The 18,174-nt window shown below is 34.3% G+C and overlaps 1 protein-coding gene and 1 long non-coding RNA gene across 2 annotated transcripts in view; one reads left to right on the forward strand and one right to left on the reverse strand.

Moving 5' to 3' along the window:
- The window catches only part of LOC127548256 (uncharacterized), a 191,294-nt gene that overhangs the window by 128,106 nt on the left and 45,014 nt on the right, over positions 1-18,174 (reverse strand). Inside the window, exon 2 of the long non-coding RNA XR_007950339.1 lies at positions 18,014-18,077. This is a non-coding gene — a long non-coding RNA (uncharacterized LOC127548256). The remainder of the gene's footprint in view (positions 1-18,013; positions 18,078-18,174) is intronic.
- Positions 1-18,174, forward strand: part of IDO2 (indoleamine 2,3-dioxygenase 2) — an 80,781-nt gene that overhangs the window by 11,189 nt on the left and 51,418 nt on the right. The gene's annotated exons all lie outside the window — the stretch shown is intronic.

Raw genomic sequence — 18,174 nt, forward strand, 5'->3', positions numbered from 1 at the left:
TACAATGCTAACACTACATCATTGTGTAGTTGTTTTTTTCTCTTTGAACATCTGGTTGCAGGTAAGCAGGGAACAAATGCTAACACTACATCATTGTGTAGTTGTTTTTTTCTCTTTGAACATCTGGTTGCAGGTAAGCAGGGAACAAGCATTTATTAAGGACTTGTTATCTATCTGATGGGATAAAATACAACCAAAAAAAGAGTTCTTTCCTCAAGGAGCTTACTTACTAATGAAGGAAGACAATTTAAAAAAGAGTGAAAGAAGGAGGGAACCAAATGGAGAATAAGGAAATCCAGAAAGTCAGAAACACATCTTGGAAGGGAATGAAGACAAGTCTAGCATCCATTTCAAAATTGAAAGCACAAGAGGAACTCACTAATGGAATGGCAAGAGGGATATTCTGGGATGAGCAGGCTGGAAATAAAGGAATGTTTCCAAATGAGGACCTCAGTATGAAGAGAAATTCCAGGCAAAGACTGGATGCAGCATTATATTAAGGTCCACAAAGTCTTGTGGTTGTTATGGAGTTATATTTAAGATAATTTTTTGATACTAGAAAAGTATTTACTCATATCTCTTAATGTAACTCCTGAATTGGGCTTTGTCCTGAACAAACTCTTCTACTTTGTCTACTTTTGGATGGAGTGATTGGCCTTGTTTGGTCTTATCCTGGTTGTCCTTGTTCCTTGTGCTGACCTCTACCTCTTTGGATTAGATGCCTATGGATCTTGGAAATCAAGAGTGTTGGCCCTTCAGTCTTTGCTATCATAAAACATAATATTAGAAGTCAGAAAGCCACTGTGCCTTTATAAGCTCACTGGGGCACTAGACTGATCTTCACTTTCTAGGGCTTCAAGGTCTCCATCTTGGAGCTTTTTGACCACTTTCTCAAGAAAACCCTCTCTCTTGACAATTCTGAACACAGTCTTGTGGAACAAATGTGTCCTGCCTCTTATCACCATTGCCATTTATTTACTGAAGGATCCCCTTTTCCTATTGTCCTCTGTCTTCTGAGTGACTCAAAGTTTGTATAGGCTTTTTTAAATATCCAGGTATTGATAAAATTATTAATTTAAAAAATGTATTAGTTGATTTTAGAATTGTTTAAATGAGCTATCATATCATATAAATAAAATTATTACTTTTGCTGTTTATTTCTTCAATTTCTTTACTTGTCTTATTGCAATAGTTAATACAAAGTTAAGTAACAATTATAATAATGGACATTCTTCCTTAATCTCTGATCTTACTGGAAAGGCTAACAATGAGACAATGCACCAAAATTTTTGTGATGCAATGAAACAATCCTTACAGGAAAACATATCTCTAAATGTTTTTGTTGACAAAAGAGAAAAAGAACATCAAAATTTAGTCTTGATACTAACTTATTTATTTTATATGAAATATTAAATTAAAAAAGATATATACCATTTAGTTTTTTAAGGAAAGATTAATATGTTCCTGTACTTATTAAGATTTTAATATAAATCATTGCATTTTGTTCAAAGCTATTTTTATGTCCATTGATACAGGCTTAAAATTTTGGTTTATTTTTTTAAAAAAATAACATAATCTATCAGATTCGTAGTTGTCTTACTATAGAGTTATGTTTGAATTACTAAAATGAATTCTTTCTGATAACAATCTAGAATCTTTTTAATGTGCAGCTCTAATATTTAGACCAACCTTTTATGGATTTTTATGTCAATATTTAATGACACATTAAGAAAGAATCTCCTTTCTTTTATTTGTCTCTCTGTATTATAGGCATAATGGACATGTTTTTCTCTTAAAAAGAATTGGTAGATTCACTTCTATTTTTGCAAACTGCATAATGTTATTATTAATTATTCTTTTTTTGGGGGGGGGGATTCATTAATGGCTTATTCAAATTCTCCTCCAGAAGGAAAAAATGAAAGCCTTCACCAGAGAAGTAGCAGTATTAGGAAAAAAAGGAATAGATTTGTGAGAGGTGGCAAAAGTGAAATTGACAGACCTTGACAACAGATTGGAGAGATAGTGAAAAGCTTCAAGTGCAGACCTGATATCTAAGTGCAGACCTGAGAGTCTGAAAGGATAGTCTTGCTCGCTAGGAATAGGGAATATTAGGGAATAATAATAGGGAAATTAGGAGCAGGGAGAGTTTATGGGAAAAGATAATGAATTCAGTTTTGGATGTGGTGTGTTTGGTCACTTTCAGATGATTTTTGGACAAATAAAGGCGTTTAAAAGGCAGTTTGAGATGTGAGACCAAAGATCAGCTCTGCTGTGGGTGAGACAGGTAGATTTGGGAATCATTAGCATAGAGGTGATGATTAAATTGATAGAACCTAATGAGATCTATGTCTATATTTATATCTATAGAGAGAGACAGAGACAGACAGGCAGGGGGATAGTAGGCAGAGATAGAGGCACAATGACAGAGACAAAGACCCAGAGAGAAAGAGACAGAAATAGAAAGACAGTTGGAGGGAAGAGAGAGATAGACAGACAGACAGGCACATAGAGGAGGTGAGAGAAAGAAAGAAAAAGAGAGAGTGACAGACAGAGATAGAAAAAAGAGACAGACACACACACACACACACACACACACACACACACACACACATAGATAGAGACAGAGAGATGGAGATAGAGAGGGAGAGTAAGACCTACCTTGAGAAAGAGAGAGAGAGATGGAGGCAGAGAGATGTCCCCTAACCTAGAGAGTATAGATAAAGGGGAAGAGGATGATGGATAGTATCAAAGGCTCATTTCTAAAATAGAGAATTGACTCAAATTTATAACAATATAAGCCATTTCCCAATTAATAAATGGTCAAAAGATACAAACAAATAATTTACAGATAAAGAAATTAAAACCATTTCTAGTCATATGAAAAAAATGCTTTAAATTACTGTGGAACAGAGAAATGTACTGAGATACCACTACATACCTATCAGATTGGCTAAGATGAAAGGAAAAGTTAATGATAAATGTTGGAGGGGATATGGGAAAACTGTGACACTAATACATTGGTGGTGGAGTTGTGAACGGATCCAGCCATTCTGGAGAGCAATTTGGAACTATGCTATCAAATTGTGCATATCCTTTGTTCCATTGTCTCAACTGGGCCTATATCCTAAAGAGATCATAAAAAGGGAAAAGGACCCACATGTGCAAAAATGTTTGTAGCAGCCCTTTATGTAGTGGCCAGAAACTGGAAACTGAGTGGATGCCCATTAGTAGGAGAATGGCTGAATAAATTATAGTATATGAATATTATGGAACACTATTGTTCTATATGGAAGGATCAGCAAGATGATTTTAGAAAAGTCTGGAGAGATTTACATGAACTGATGCTGAGTGAAGTGAGTAGACCCAAGAGAACATTGCTTATAGCAACAAGATTATGATGACCAATTTTGACAAACCTGGCTCTTTACAACAATGGGATGATCCAGGCTAGTTTCAATGGTCTTATAATGGAGAGAGTCATCTGCACCCATAGTGGGGATTGAGTGTGGATCACAACATAGTATTTTCACTTTGTTGTTGTTGTTTGCTTGCATTTTGTTTTCTTTCTCATTTTTCCTCTTTTTGATTTGATTTTTCTTGATAATTGTGGAAACATGTATAGAAGAATTGAATATGTTTAACATGTATTAGATTACTTGCCATCTAGGGGAGGAGGGGAAGGGAGGGAGAAAAAATTTGGAACACAAGGTTTTGCAAGAGAATTATCCAAGGTTGAGGCTTGGTAGGGTATAATCACCTATTTCATAAAGGGGCTATAGAGTCAAGAGAAGCAGAAGCATAAAATGAACATGTTCATCAAAGAGTTAGGATGGAGGGAAAGAGGAGAGAGTGACTAGTACAGAGGAGATAACCTGGAAGAGAATTGAATAGTAAAGGGATTGGAGATGACATTGAAGACTAGGAGTATAACTTAGTAAAGGAAGGCAGAAGGATAGTTAAAAAGCCAACAAGTTATGGTTAAATAAGAAGACTTTGGAATTCTTGTATGCTTCTGTAGTGCATTTATGACTGAGCTAGGATCAAGGGTATGGCCATTTTTGTGTATGGATAAAGTGGGGTAGTGGATTAAGTCATAAGAAGTGAGTAGGTTGGGGGAACAGAGGTTAAGGTATTTAAGATAGACTTAAGATAGACTATATATTACTTCTATTAAGACAGACAATATGTATATTGAAGTCCTCAAATATGAAGTTGGGTGTTGAGAAGAGAAAATTTATGACCCAGATACTTACTGAAGCTAGACTTCATTGAGAAAGGTAGAAGAGTGATCTGGAAATCTGTAGACAAAGGCTTCCAGGATTTTGATTGGTAGGTATATATGAATTACATAAACCTTAAAGGAGGAGAGGTTACTAGTGATAGAGATGGGGAGAGAATCTGAAAGTCGTAATGGAGGAGAAAGAATACTTCAATTCCCCCATTTATCTATTTGAGTCCTTGACCAATTTACTTACCATTATCTACTTCTCCATTCCAGAAAGTCTGTTACAAGTTGGGTACCAAGTTTCAGGAATAGCTAGAAGATGGAGAGTGGAAGTGAAAAATATTTAGGGTGAGAGAAGATTGATTCTACAAAGTAGTGGAATGAGTAGAGATGATGGAGTTCAAAATCATTGGGATGTGTAGGATTTAATCAGGTGTGAGAATCTTCATCTTTGAGAGGAAAGCACCACTCCTCTATGTAGAAGAGACTGGAAATTGGGCTGGAGAAAAGTGCAGGAGAAAGTGGAAACCATATGGTCAGATGGTGAAATGGGAGACCTCATTTTCCCATTCTTTTTTCTCCAAAGGCTGAATATTACATAGAAAATTGTACAGCTGGAAATGGAAGTTCTGGGGTCAAAGGAAAGGTTGTTCTTCTCTGCACCAGAGGCTCTCCATATTGCAAGTGGGAAATCAAGCTAGGAGGAGGATATAGCAGTTGGCTCGAGCTGGCACAGATGGAAGGGTTGGTGCAAGCAACTTCACTTAGGAAACATTTATAGTAGGAAATGAAAGGCATGAGATCAGAGAAAGATGTCATTCTTTTTACCTAAAGCTGGAGATCAGGGAAATACAACAGAAAGAAAAAAAAATATAGAAAGAAGCATAATATTTGTTTAAGTTTTTAATATTTTTTTTGCTGTTATCTTGTCTGAGATCATGACTGACAATGTTCTTTTGCAAAAAAATTCATTTGAAACATAATGATTTTACACTATTTCTTTGGTTTAACTTTGGGGTTTTTCTAATTCAAGTGTATTTGTTTTAAGGAGATGCTTAATTCTGTTTATAATTCATTTTACTACACTCCTAAAATTTATGGGTAAGTTCATATTCTTCATATTTGTAGTGATAATTGTTAGTTTTATATTTTTCTACATCCTGTCCTTTAATGATTTTCCATTTATATGCCCCAATTTTCTGTTATGGGCCAGAACCCAAAACTCTGAAACAAGGATTCTTACAAGGTGTTAAGTCAGTAGAATTGATGAGACAATGGTTATCCAGTTTAGTATGGTGATTAATAGTTCTCTAAGTTCAGTATGATTGATTTAATCTTACAACAAATCAATGATTTTCCTAGTGATATAATGATTGGTTTATACTCTGTGTAGATCCCAAGGGTCCTCAAATTACAGCCAGCGGGCCAGATGCAGCAGCTGAGGACGTTTGTCCCCCTCACCCAGGGCTGTGAAATTTCTTTATTTAAAGGCCCACAAAACAAAGTTTTTGTTTTTACTATAGTCCAGCCCTCCAACAGTCTGAGGGACAGTAAACTGGCCCCCTATTTAAAAAGTTTGGACTCCTGAGAGAACATATAAGCTGGGAGCCTCAGCCAGAGCATGGGCAGAGAAGACAAAGGACTAGAGGTGAGAGCTCACCAGAGCCAAGGAGAGAGACTCATTCCATCTTCATCAGCACCGTGGCTGGTAGCCTGGCCTCCTGCACTTCCCCCACTGAAACCAAGTCCCTTCTGAAGGCCACAAGAAAGCCAGCTAAGCACCAGGGGAAGGAGACAATAAAGATTTTTGTATTTTAACACCTGATTATTCTCATGGAGATTACTTTACTGAAAAGAAGGGTGCCCCAAAGATCTCTAAGAAAACCAAACTAAGAACACTACAATTTTCTGCTTTATTTCTCTTCTGTCTGATAAATATAGTGTTTGTTAAACACTTGCTAAATATGGAATTTAATACATTTCTTCACCAAACTTTACATGAAGTTGTTTCAATACAAGTTCTGTAGTGAAATTTCTGTGACTTCAGCCTTCCTTTGTCCAGTTCAGGTTAAAGTGAGGTTCATATATAGACTATTTCCTTTACCCCCTCATCCATTGCTATAGTCTTCTTAAACACCCTTTTTTTTTTTATCATAATGGTTTCTATCTCCTTCTTTTCTTCCTTAGTATATTTTTGCTTCATTTTTATTTTCTCCATAAAGATAGTCAAAATATAACAAAATCACTTCTTTATTTTTTCTTCTCCCTCCCATGACTCTTCAAGACATCAGAGTTCTGAAGTGACACTTGTTTCTTTTTTCCATATTAGAATATATAGACTTCATCTTTGTAGAGTTCCTTTTAATTGTTCCTATATGTTTTACTTTTTTATGTCTCTCTTGACTTCTACAATTGCATTTAAAAGTATCTACATAGATTTTCACTGATCACCATTAATATTTGGAAATCTTCTATTTTCTTCAAACTCCTTTAAAGACTCCTTTCTCAGGAAAGATTACAATCATATTTGCCAATAAGCTGTTTTTGATTTTAAACCTATATATTTTGTCTTTTGGAATGTTTTATTTCAAGCTTTCTACTTCTTTATAAAGCAACTGTTGTATCTTGTGTGATTCTGATGATAATTATTTAATTTTTAACTTTCTTTCTAGCTCTTTTATATATATTTGCTTTGACCTAGAAGTTCTGGCCTTTGGTTATGACATTCCTGGTAATTTTCATTTTGGAGTTACATTCAAGGTATGAGTAGTAGATCCTTCACATTTTCATTTTGCCCTCTAATTTTCCTAGGTTTGGATAATTTTCATTCACGATTTCTTTATTTCTTAGGTTTTTCTATGGTCAAAGTTTTTATAATCTAATGATTATTAGATAATCTCTCTTTGAATCCCCCCTCCAAATCATTTTTTTTTATTGGAGATACCTTATATTTACATCTCTTTTTAATGCTTTCAATTCAGTTATAGTATTTCTTGTTAACATTTTCATTGATTTCCAACCAATTCAGTTTTAATTTTGAAGAAACTATTTGTTTAAATAAGGCTTTTATCTTTTGCATAAAGTTCTTAATTCTCTTTCTTAGTATAACTTCTAGAGCTCCCATTTCATTTTCAGTTCTTTCTTGTATAGTTCTCATTTCATTGATTTGATTTTTTGGGAGGGAAAGTTAAATTTATTCCAAGAATTCTAGGAGAATTTGTATTCAATTTGTGACTTTTTTTCAGGGACTTGCATGCAATTGATAATGACTTTTCTTCTATTTTTGTATTTGAACATTCCTATCTACATAATATTTTTTTTCATTTGGTATTTTATTATAATTATCAATTTTAGCCTTCATGTCAGAGCCTAACTTTTTCTCCCAATTTCTTGGAATGAGTGGTCAGGATCTTTCTGATTAACCTCACTTTCTGGGTTTCTTTTGCTAGCTTATACTTGATGTGTCTCGCCTTCTAGAGTTTTAGAAGGCTTCAGTGTCCCTACTCAATGTTCTCTGGTTATTATCCTGGAGAGGGGTGTTAGATTGTTCTTTGTCCCCACTTTGGCTTCCTTAATTAGATTACTTTAGTGACTTTTATTCAACTTGGAGTTTCCTTATTCCGGGCATCTGTTCCTTCTGGGCCTTCCTTGATCAGAATGCTGGGTGAGCTTTGTGTTCCTTGAGAATTTCAATGAACAGGGTACTGGGCAAACTCTTGGCCCTTTGGGGCTTCCTTGATTGAAGAATTGTTTAATTACTATACTGAAATTCTCCTTGAGTGTGCTGGGTATTTTTCTGTCTATACTTTGTGCTTCTCCAATCATGGATCTAGGAAATCTTCTCTTGTTCCTGGGGCTCCCCAACAAGGATGCTGCATGTTTTAACTCTTTTCTGGGATTTTCCTGAATGGAATATTGCTCTTATATGTTTTGGGCACTAAGTATTCCTCTATTCTCTTTGAAACTTTCCCAGAAAGAATGTTGCTACTTTTATCTCCTTTCTCCCAGGTATCTCCTATCAGATAACTGTGTGGTCTCTGTGTTCCCTATGGCTTCTGAAAGTAGAGTTGGGAAAGGGGAAGGACTTCTTTCCCAGTATCTGTAGCTTCTGATTGTATTTGTAGTATTGCAAAATGAAGGAACTACTGAAGTTTCTTTTTGACTTCTTGGTCATTATTCAATCTAGTTTTCTTTTTATATCACTTTTGCAGTACAGATTGTATTTCTTTGTGACTATCACATAAAAATGCAGTTCAAACATCCTTGAGCACTGAGGATAAATCCTTGGGGAAGGCAAATCCATATATTTCTATTCCTTCTCTCCCTACTTTCTTTTCCAAATCATCTTTTCTGTTCTATCTTTTTATTTTCTTTCTCAGTAATGGAGTTAACTCTTCTTAGATTCTTGTTCTAAATCATATTACATAATCATTAAAGGTTTTGAATATTCACTTGAGTAAAAAAATCTTAGGAAGTTACATATCTGTAGTCTTTTATCAAAAGAAGAAAAGAAGAAAGAAAAACAAATTCAGCCCTGGGTTTGTTGTTGTTGTGTGTCCTCTTTCTTGAAGAGGACCATGAAATTAGGAAGATGCTGCTATGATAATACAAGTGAATTGGATTTAAGTGAGGAAGGGCTATGCAAGGTTGCCTGCCTCACTTTCCCTTACAAAGCCTCTGGGTCCAGTGGTGAGAAATAGATCAGGACCGTTATGGGTCAGAACTTGAAACAAGGTGCTAAGTAAGTGGAATTGAGGAGACAGTGGTTAAATCTAGTTTAGTATTGATTTAATCCTACAATAAATAATGGTTTCCTAGTGATATAATGATTAGTGTATACTCAGTGTACAGCATATAAACAAGACGCTCTCAGGGCCAGAAAGGACAAGCACACTAGAAGCTTTCTGAGGCTGAGACAGACTCATTCCATCTTCCACCTTTGTTGTGGCTGGAGGTTGAAGTACAAACTTTTGGATTCAGAGACATTCCGAGGGAGCTAGAGGCAGAAGCTGGCAGAGGCAAAGGACTAGCGGCAGCAGCTCTTGGAACCAAGGAGGGAGATAGGCCTCTATTGAAGCTAACTGGGCCCCAGGAAAAGAGACAAGACTTTGAAGGAGACAGTAAAGGATTTGGATTTTAACACTCTACTGCATTTAGGGGGATTAATGAACTGAAAGGAAGATGGTCTCTAGAAGTCCCCCAAGAAACTTGCTCCCAGAGAACATTACATTTTAGAGAGAACATTACACAAGACAACTGGAGATGATCCTATATGCAATGGGAGACCTTGGTCTTTTAAGCTAATACAACAGGTCTCAGTTTGACTAACTGTACCATTCAGTGATTAAAGGTAGGTAACAATCAAGGCAACGAATCTCCTCTTTCATGTAGTCCTAAAAAAAATCTAAATAAATAAATGAGTGAATGAATCTGGGAGAGGAAGACCCTCAGGGTTTCTGATCAAAGAAGAAATGACTGCTGTTTATATTCAATCTGTGTCAAACAGGACCCAAACAATGACCAAATCGGGTTTGGTCTAGGACCTATTGGTGGCCAATTAGAGTCAAATTGGTTTTGATTTAGGGCCTGGTCCTCAAGAAATAAATGTAGCCAATAAACCCCTAAATATTTAGGGAGAGTTCAAAGTTGCAAAAGAGAAAAAAAAATGCTTTTAAGAGCATCTGTAGGTAAGAGTATAATACCCTGTGTGGACAGAGGAGGAAAGGAGTGAAGGAGGGAAGAAAGGAAGGAAGGAGAGAAGAAAGGAAGGAAAGAAATAAGGGAAGGAGTGAGGGAGGGAAGAAGAAAAGAGGGAGAAAGGAGGGAAGGAAGGAAGGAAAGGAAGGAAGGAAGGAAGGAAGGAAGGAAGGAAGGAAGGAAGGAAGGAAAGAAAGGAGGAAGGAAGCAAGGGAGGAGAGGAGGGAAGAAGGAGGGAAGGGAGAGAGAAAAAAAGGGAGGGAAAGGAGGGATGAAGGGAAGGAAAGAAGGAAGGGAGGGAGGAAGGAAGGAAGGGAGGGAGGGAGGAAGAAAGCAAGGGAGAGAGGGAAAAAGGGAGGGAGGGAGGGATGAGAGGAAGGAAGGAAGAAAAGAAGGGAGGGAAAAAGGAAGGAAGGGAGGGAGGAGGGAAGGAAGAGAGGGAGGAAGAAGAGAGGAAAAAAGGAAAGAAGGAGGAAGGAAGGAGAGAGGGAAAAAGGGAGGGAAGGAGGGATGAGGGGAAGGAAGGAAGGAAAGAAGGAAGGGAAAAAGGAAGGAAGGGAGGGATGAGGGAAGAAAGGGAGAGAGGAAGAAGAGAGGAAAAAAGGAAAGAAGGAGGAAGAAAGGGAGAGAGGGAAAAAGGGAGGGAGGAATGAAGGGAAGGAAGGAAGGGAGGGAAAAAGGGAGGGAGGGAGGAATGAAAGGAAGGAAGGAAGGAAGGAAAAAAGGAAGGAAGGGAGGGAGGGAGGAAAGGAAGGAGGGAAAAATAAATGGAGGGAGGGAGAAGGGAAAAAAGGGAGGGAGGAAAAAGAGATAAAAAAAGGAAAGAAGGAAGGAAGGGAGGAAGGAGTCTTCCAACTGATCAGTACTACTTTGTGGACCAGTTTTACTCACTTGTTGTTTATCTTTCATTCTCAAAGAGGACTATGACAACAGAAATTGATGCCATGACATAAAAGTGAATGTGGAAGAATAGGCAAGAATATAAAAAAAATTATTGGAGAAAGAAAAAGAAGTAAAGAACTGTGTGCTGCCAAGTTTCAGATTATATTCTAACAATAATTTTAAAAATTATCTTATAATTGATTTTTAGAAAATGGCAGGAAATAATGTGTTGGAAAGAGTGCTGAATTTGTCTAAAGATCTGAGTTAAAATTCAATCATTGCTATTTACTACTTGTGTTATTGGTGAAAAATAATTTATTCTCTTTGTACCTCATCTTCCTCACCTAGAGAATGAAGGAATTAGATAAAATGTTATATAATATCTCTTTGAGCTCCAGGTCATGATCCTATGATCAGTGGAACAAGTTAAATACCCATGAAGTGGAATTCAAGAAATACAGTAGATAAGATTTAGATAAACTCTACCTAACAAAACACTAGAAGATGATTTTATTATTATTTTAAAATTGTTGGTAAGATTAGATAGCAATATAATAAAAAGGGAGACTAAATCCACATTATATCCTATGCCAATATAAGTTCCAAATTGACCAATTATGTATGCATAAATGCATATAAATTATATATTTTAAATCATTAAATGTTGGAAGAGGTTCAGGCTTCCGATTAAAATCAGGAAGAACTGAGATTGAATGCAACTTTGGACATTTACTGACTGTGTGACTCTGGGCAAGTTACTTAACTCCTTTTAGCCTCAAATTCCTTATCTATTGAATGGCCATGATAATAATTCCCCTGCCTCCCTAGATTGTTCTAAGAATCAAAAGAAATATCATATGCAAAACACCTTAAACCACTTTATAAATGCTATTATATAATGGAATGTCATGCTTCTGAAGGTTGGGGAAAAGAGAATAGTTAATATCTATTTAATAAAAACACAAATAGCAAATATATTTGAGCACACACACACAAATAAGGATTTTTAAAACAATCAAAATAATTCATTTATGAAAGAAGAGAAAGAAAACAGATTGGAAAATTTTTTTTTTGCTACACACACACACACACACGTGATGAAAGTCTGATCTGCAAGATTTCTAAGGAATTGAAACAAATTATAAAAGTAAAAACTATTCTCCAATAGGTAAGTGGTTAAATATGAACTAGCAATGCTCAGAAATAGAAACATGAATTATCAGAAGCCATGTAAAAAATGTTAAATTATCTTATTAGAGAAATACAAATTAACACAGAGATAGCATATTATAAGTATTAAAGTAGCTATGTCAGTAATGCATTAGAGAAACAAGGATATTATCAAATTGTTATTGGAACCATAAATTACTATGATACTTTTGGAAAGTAAGAGGCCTGTGTATGATAAAATCTATAAAACAAACGGTTTTTTTCTTCTTTGATGCAAGAATGTGGGTAAGAAGAAGATAACTATGTGGCACAGTGGATAGAGCAGTGGACTTGAAGTCAGAAAGATCTGAGTAGAACCCAACCACTGAGACTTACTGGCTGTGTGGCCCTGGGCAAGTTACTTAAATTTCTCTGTACCTTAGTTTCTTCAATTAGAAATGGGGATAATTATATTATCTATCCCATAGGACTGTTGTAAGGATTAAATAAAATAGTATTTGTAAAGCACTTAGTACATAAAAAGTGCTTATTTTCCCTTCTTTTCTCATATCCTAATATTATCATTGTCAGAAAAAAGCCTATTTTTTCACAAAAGATATTCTTAGCAACATTATTAATCTAATTTAAATTATTATTACTTCTTAAAAAAAAAACAACCCTGAATTTCATGGGTCAAGAAGGCTATACTCTCACGATACATCAAAAGTTTAAGTCAACCTTAGGTTGTGGTACAAGAAGCTAGCATGAGAAACAGGTATTGTTGTTGTTTTTAACAGTACACTGTTTTGAACAAAATGCAAATACCAGGAATGCAGGGCTGGTTCACTATAAGGAGAACTATTACCATAATTGACCATATCAATGACAAAACTAACAGAAATCATATGACAATCTCAATAGATGCAAAAAAAAAAAAAAGCTTTTGACAAGAAATAGCACCCATTCCTATTAAAAACATTAGAGGAGCATAAGGATAAAGGAAGGGTTTTTTTTTTATTAATAAGCAGTTTCTATCTAAAACTTACAGCAAGTTGGATGCATTCTCAAGAAGATAGGGGTGAAACAAGGATGTCCATTATCACCACTATTATTCAACATTGTACTAGAAATGTTAGCTTTTGCAATAAGACGAGAAAAAGAAATTAAAGGCATTAGAATAGATAATAAGGAAATAACACCATCATTCTTTGCAGATGACATGATGATATACTTAGAGAGTCCTAAAAAATCATCCAAAAACCTACTGGAAACAATTCACAGCTTTAGCAAAGTTGCAGGATATAAAATAAACCCACATGAGTCATCATCATTTCTATATAAACTTTAGTCCATCAGAAAGACATAGAAAGAGAAATTCCTTTTAAAATTACTATAGACAAAATAAAATACTTGGGGGTCTATCTGCCAAGAACCTCAAGAACTATAAAAACAAATACAAAACACTTCTCATATAAATAAAATCAGACTTAAACAACTGGAAAAATATCAATTACTCATGGGTAGTCTGAGCTAATATAATAAAAAGGACAATTCTCCCTAAATTGAACTACTTGTTCAGTACTATACCAATCAAACTATACCAATCAAAGTATAAATAAAAATTATTAAATATAAAGATATAAAAGTCTTTTATAGAACTAGAAAAAATGATAACAAAAATTATCTGGAAGAACAAAAAGTCAAGAATATCAAGGGAATTAATGGGAAAAAAATACAAATGATGATGGCTTAGTAGTACCAAACCTAAAGTTGTATTATAAAGCAGCAGTAATCAAAATCATTTGGTACTGGCTAAGAAATGGAGTGGTGGATCAGTAGAATAGATTAGATACATATGACACAATAATTAAGGCCTATAACAATCTAGTATTTGATAAACCCCCTAAATTCCAACTTCTACAATAAGAACTTGGTATTTGTGACAAAAATTGCTGGGAAAACTGAAAAATAATATGTCAGAAAATCAGCATAGATCTATATCTCATATCCCATAACAAAATAAGGTCAAAACTGATACATGATTTGGGCTTGATGATGGATGATACCATAAACAAATTAGAAGAACAAGGGATAATTTTCCTATCAGATCTTTGGAGACGGGAGGAATTTATGACCAAAGAAGAACTACAGAACATTATGAAAGGCAAAATGGACAACTTTGATTACATTAAATTAATTTTTTTTACAAACAAAATTGTGCATATTCTTTGATCCAGCAGTGCTATCACTGGGTCTATATTCCAAGGATTTAATAAAGGAGGTGAAAGGCAAAACTGTAGCAGCTCTTTTTGTGGTAGCAAAGAACTGAAAAAGGAGTGGATGCCCATTAATTGGGGAATGGCTGAACAAGCTGTGAAATATGAAGGTAATGGGATATTATTGTTTTATAAAAAATGATGAACAAGCTGATTATAGAAAGTCCTGGAAAGATTTACATGAACTGGTACTGAATGAAAGAAGCAGAACCAGGAATGCATTGTACACAATAACAGAAAGAATGGTTAATTGTCAACTATGAAAGGCTTTGTTCTCAGTGGTTCAGTGATCTGAAACAATCCCAATAGATTTTGAACACAAAATGCTATCTTCATCCAGAAAAATATCTAAAAAGACTGAATGTAAATCAACACATAGTATGTTCACTTCTTTTTCATATTATTTTTAATCTCTCCCATGGTTTTTCCCTTTTGCTCTTTTTCTTTCCCAAGATGATTCATAAAGCAATATCTATTAAAAAATAAACACTTTCTACAATAAAAAAGAATGAGGAACAAACAGCAACAATACAATGTATGTAATGAAAATTGTTATTATTAAAGTGTTCAGTTCTCATTATTTAGGTAGGATTTTAAGAAGCTAGAGAACATTCACAGGGAGGCAACCAACATGTCTGGAGTTTTGAGAACAGACCATCTGAGGACTGAAAGAGGAATGTTAACCTAGAGGACACTTGGGGAGCTTATTATAACTGGGAGCTTATTATAACTGTTATCAAGTAGTAACAGCAACAGCAGCAGCAATAATAGCAATAGCAGAAGTAGAGTAGAAGCAATAGCAATAGTAGTAGTACCAGCAGAATAGCAGCAGCAACAGCAGCAGTAGTAGCAGACATTTTTTGTAGCACTTTAAGATTTGCAATTCATTTCACAAATATTAATTCATTTTATTCTCAAACAACCCTAGCAGGTAAATAAAATTATTACTACCCGTTTTGCAGATGAGGAAATTGAGGCAACCAGAGGTTAAGTAAGGTTCTCAGGCTGACCCAATAAGTAAATATTAGACATTTGATTTGAAGTCAATGACAGCACTCTCACCATTATACCCCCTAAGCATTGTAATGCTAATACGCAGAGGAGAGATTGTATTTACTTTTCTTGGTCACAAACATATAGCTGTTTCTCAGTTAGATTTAGGCTTTATAGAAGAAAATCCTTCTAATAATTTGACCTTTCTGAAAATGGAATTGGCTGATTTAGTGGGGGGGAATGAACAAATCAATCCTTTTCTAAAGCTCTTTAAGTGGAAATTTGATAACACCTTCTGAGAGTTGTTATAGAAGAGATGCTTGCATGGAAATGGGTTAGGCTAGATAGCCTCTGAGGTACTCATTGACTGAGATTTGTTGATTCCATTGATAATAGAAAAAAAAAGAATCTAGAAAAAGCACATGTTGTGAATGTTTGGAGAATATTTGAATCAATTTTAGTAAATAAATGTATAAATAGTTATGTAGATTTTTATATGTATAAATTCGTTTAGGAATAGATTATGTACAAATATATTGTCCCAATATAATTAATAGTATAAATTACTATATGAATAATATACAATAATATATTAATACAAATGAATGATATATTCTATATAAATAGTATTATGCCATACAATGGAAATATCAAGAATAAAAAGAAATATAAAAACTAATATGAAATGATGCCAACTAAGAAAACAAAATAAAAGTAACATTCACAGTGATTAGTAATTAAGTAAATGACAATACTTTGATGCTCTTTTTCCCCCAATTCAGGTAGGTCCTAGAAAATGCAAATTACAATCTATTTATGTTTATTTGAAGGTGATCCCAGAAATTCTTGAGTCTCTCTCTTCTCCAATTCACCCTCCACACAATTGCTAAATTGATATTCTTTTTTCCTTCAAATTTTATTCATGTTTCATTTTAATATAACAAATTACATTACAGTTTGCATTACCCCCATTCCTTGAATAAAACTAACAATATAGTGACCTCAACTGAAAGTACATTCAACATTCCCTATCAAATGTCTTACCTTTCTATATTCCTTTTATTTTACTAAATGAACAAACATGTATTTTCTCTTCTTCCCTACCCTACCCTACCAACTAAAAAAAGGATAAAAGAAAAATAAGAAAATTGTAATAAATATGCATTAGTTAAGCAAAGCAAACTTCCTCATTGGCAGTATACAAAAATATAGGTCTCATTTTGCACCCTAAATCCTTTATCTCTTTGTAAAGAGATAGATGCTATGCTATATCATTAGTCCTCTGGTGTCATAGATACTTGTGCCATTGATCATAGTTCCTATGGCTTTCAAAGTTGCTTCTCTTTACAGTATTATTATATAAATGTTTCTCTTGACTCTACTCATTTCATTTTTCATTGGATCAAGTCATCAAAATGTCTAAAACTGTTCATTTTTATAATGTCAGTGTTATGGTATAAATTATTTTCCCAATTCTACTTCTCTGCACCTATACATATACATCTTTTGATGTCTCTTCAAAATCATCTATTTTCTCATTTCTTATAGGGATTATTCAGTCATTCCCTAACTTTAAGGTACCTTTTCTTATTTCTTTATCTGTTTTTGAATTATAAGTCCAACAGCAACAGTCCAAGCATAACTTGGTCAAGGAGAAAGCAATGTTTAGTAATTGTGTGTGTGTGTGTGTGTGTGTAATTCCAAATTGTTCTTCAGAATAGTTATACTCAGAATTGTTTTCCTATAGTTTCTCCAACAATTATCATTTTCCTTTATTGTCATCTTTTCAATCTGATGGACCTCAGAATTGTTCTAATTTTCATTTCTTTAATTAGTAGACGTACGGAACATTTAAAAAATAATTGAATAATTATAAATAACTTAGATTTCCTCCCTTGATAATTCCTTATTTATATCCCTAGACCTTTTATTATTTGGGAAATGGTTCTTTTTCTTATATATTTTAATCAGTTTCTTATATATCTTGGGAAAAGAGACTTTTATTAAAGAAATTTAATGAAAAGGTTTTTCCTGGTAAATTGTTTTCTTTCTAATCCACATAATTTAGTTTTTTTTTTTTTGTGCAAAAATGTCTTAATTTTATGTAATCCATATGTGGTCTAAGATATCTTATGTATATGGTGTAGAGGGTCTAAATCTAATTTCTTCAATACTGTTGACCAAATTCATAGCAATTGTTTTTCAAATGTTGAGCTCTTATTGTAGTGACTAGGGAATTTTGACTAGTAGGGCTACATAAATATCATTTGCTTCTGTATTTTTGTACAAAATCTGTTCCATTGTCCAATCTCTCTCTCTCTCTCTCTCTCTCTCTCTCTCTCTCTCTCTCTCTCTCTCTCTCTCTCTTTCTCTCTCTCTTTTTTTTTTTTTTGACTTGTACCAAATTTTTCTGATAATTACTGCTTTGCAATATGACTTGAGCTCTGGCCCTGCTAAGTCTCCTTTGTTTTAACTTCCTTTCATTATTTATCTTGAGATTTTTGGAAAAAAATCCCCCTTATATAAATTCTGTTATTATTTTTATAGTTCCATAAAATAATTCTTTGGTGTTTTGATTGCTACGGCATAAATTTAGGTAATGTTGTCATTACATCTTATTGACTCATCCAATTCATGAGCAGCAAATATTTTCAAGAAATGCTTATGCTTTGTGTAATTTTATTTTATATCCTGCAAATTTGCTATGGAGGCAGCTAGATAGTTCAGTAGATAGAGTACTGAACTTGGAGTCAGGAAGACCTGAGTTCAAATATATCCTCAAGATACTTACCAGATATATGATCCTGGATAAGTCACAACATTGTTTGCTTCACTTTCTTCATCTGTAAAATGAGCTGGAAAAGGAAAGGAAAAAAAAGCACTTTAATATCTCTGCCAAGTAAATCCCAAAATGGGGTCACAAGAGTGACAGAATTGAAAAAGACTGAACAA

Source organism: Antechinus flavipes, chromosome 2 (genome assembly GCF_016432865.1).
Source record: "Antechinus flavipes isolate AdamAnt ecotype Samford, QLD, Australia chromosome 2, AdamAnt_v2, whole genome shotgun sequence".
Lineage (NCBI taxonomy): Eukaryota > Metazoa > Chordata > Mammalia > Dasyuromorphia > Dasyuridae > Antechinus > Antechinus flavipes.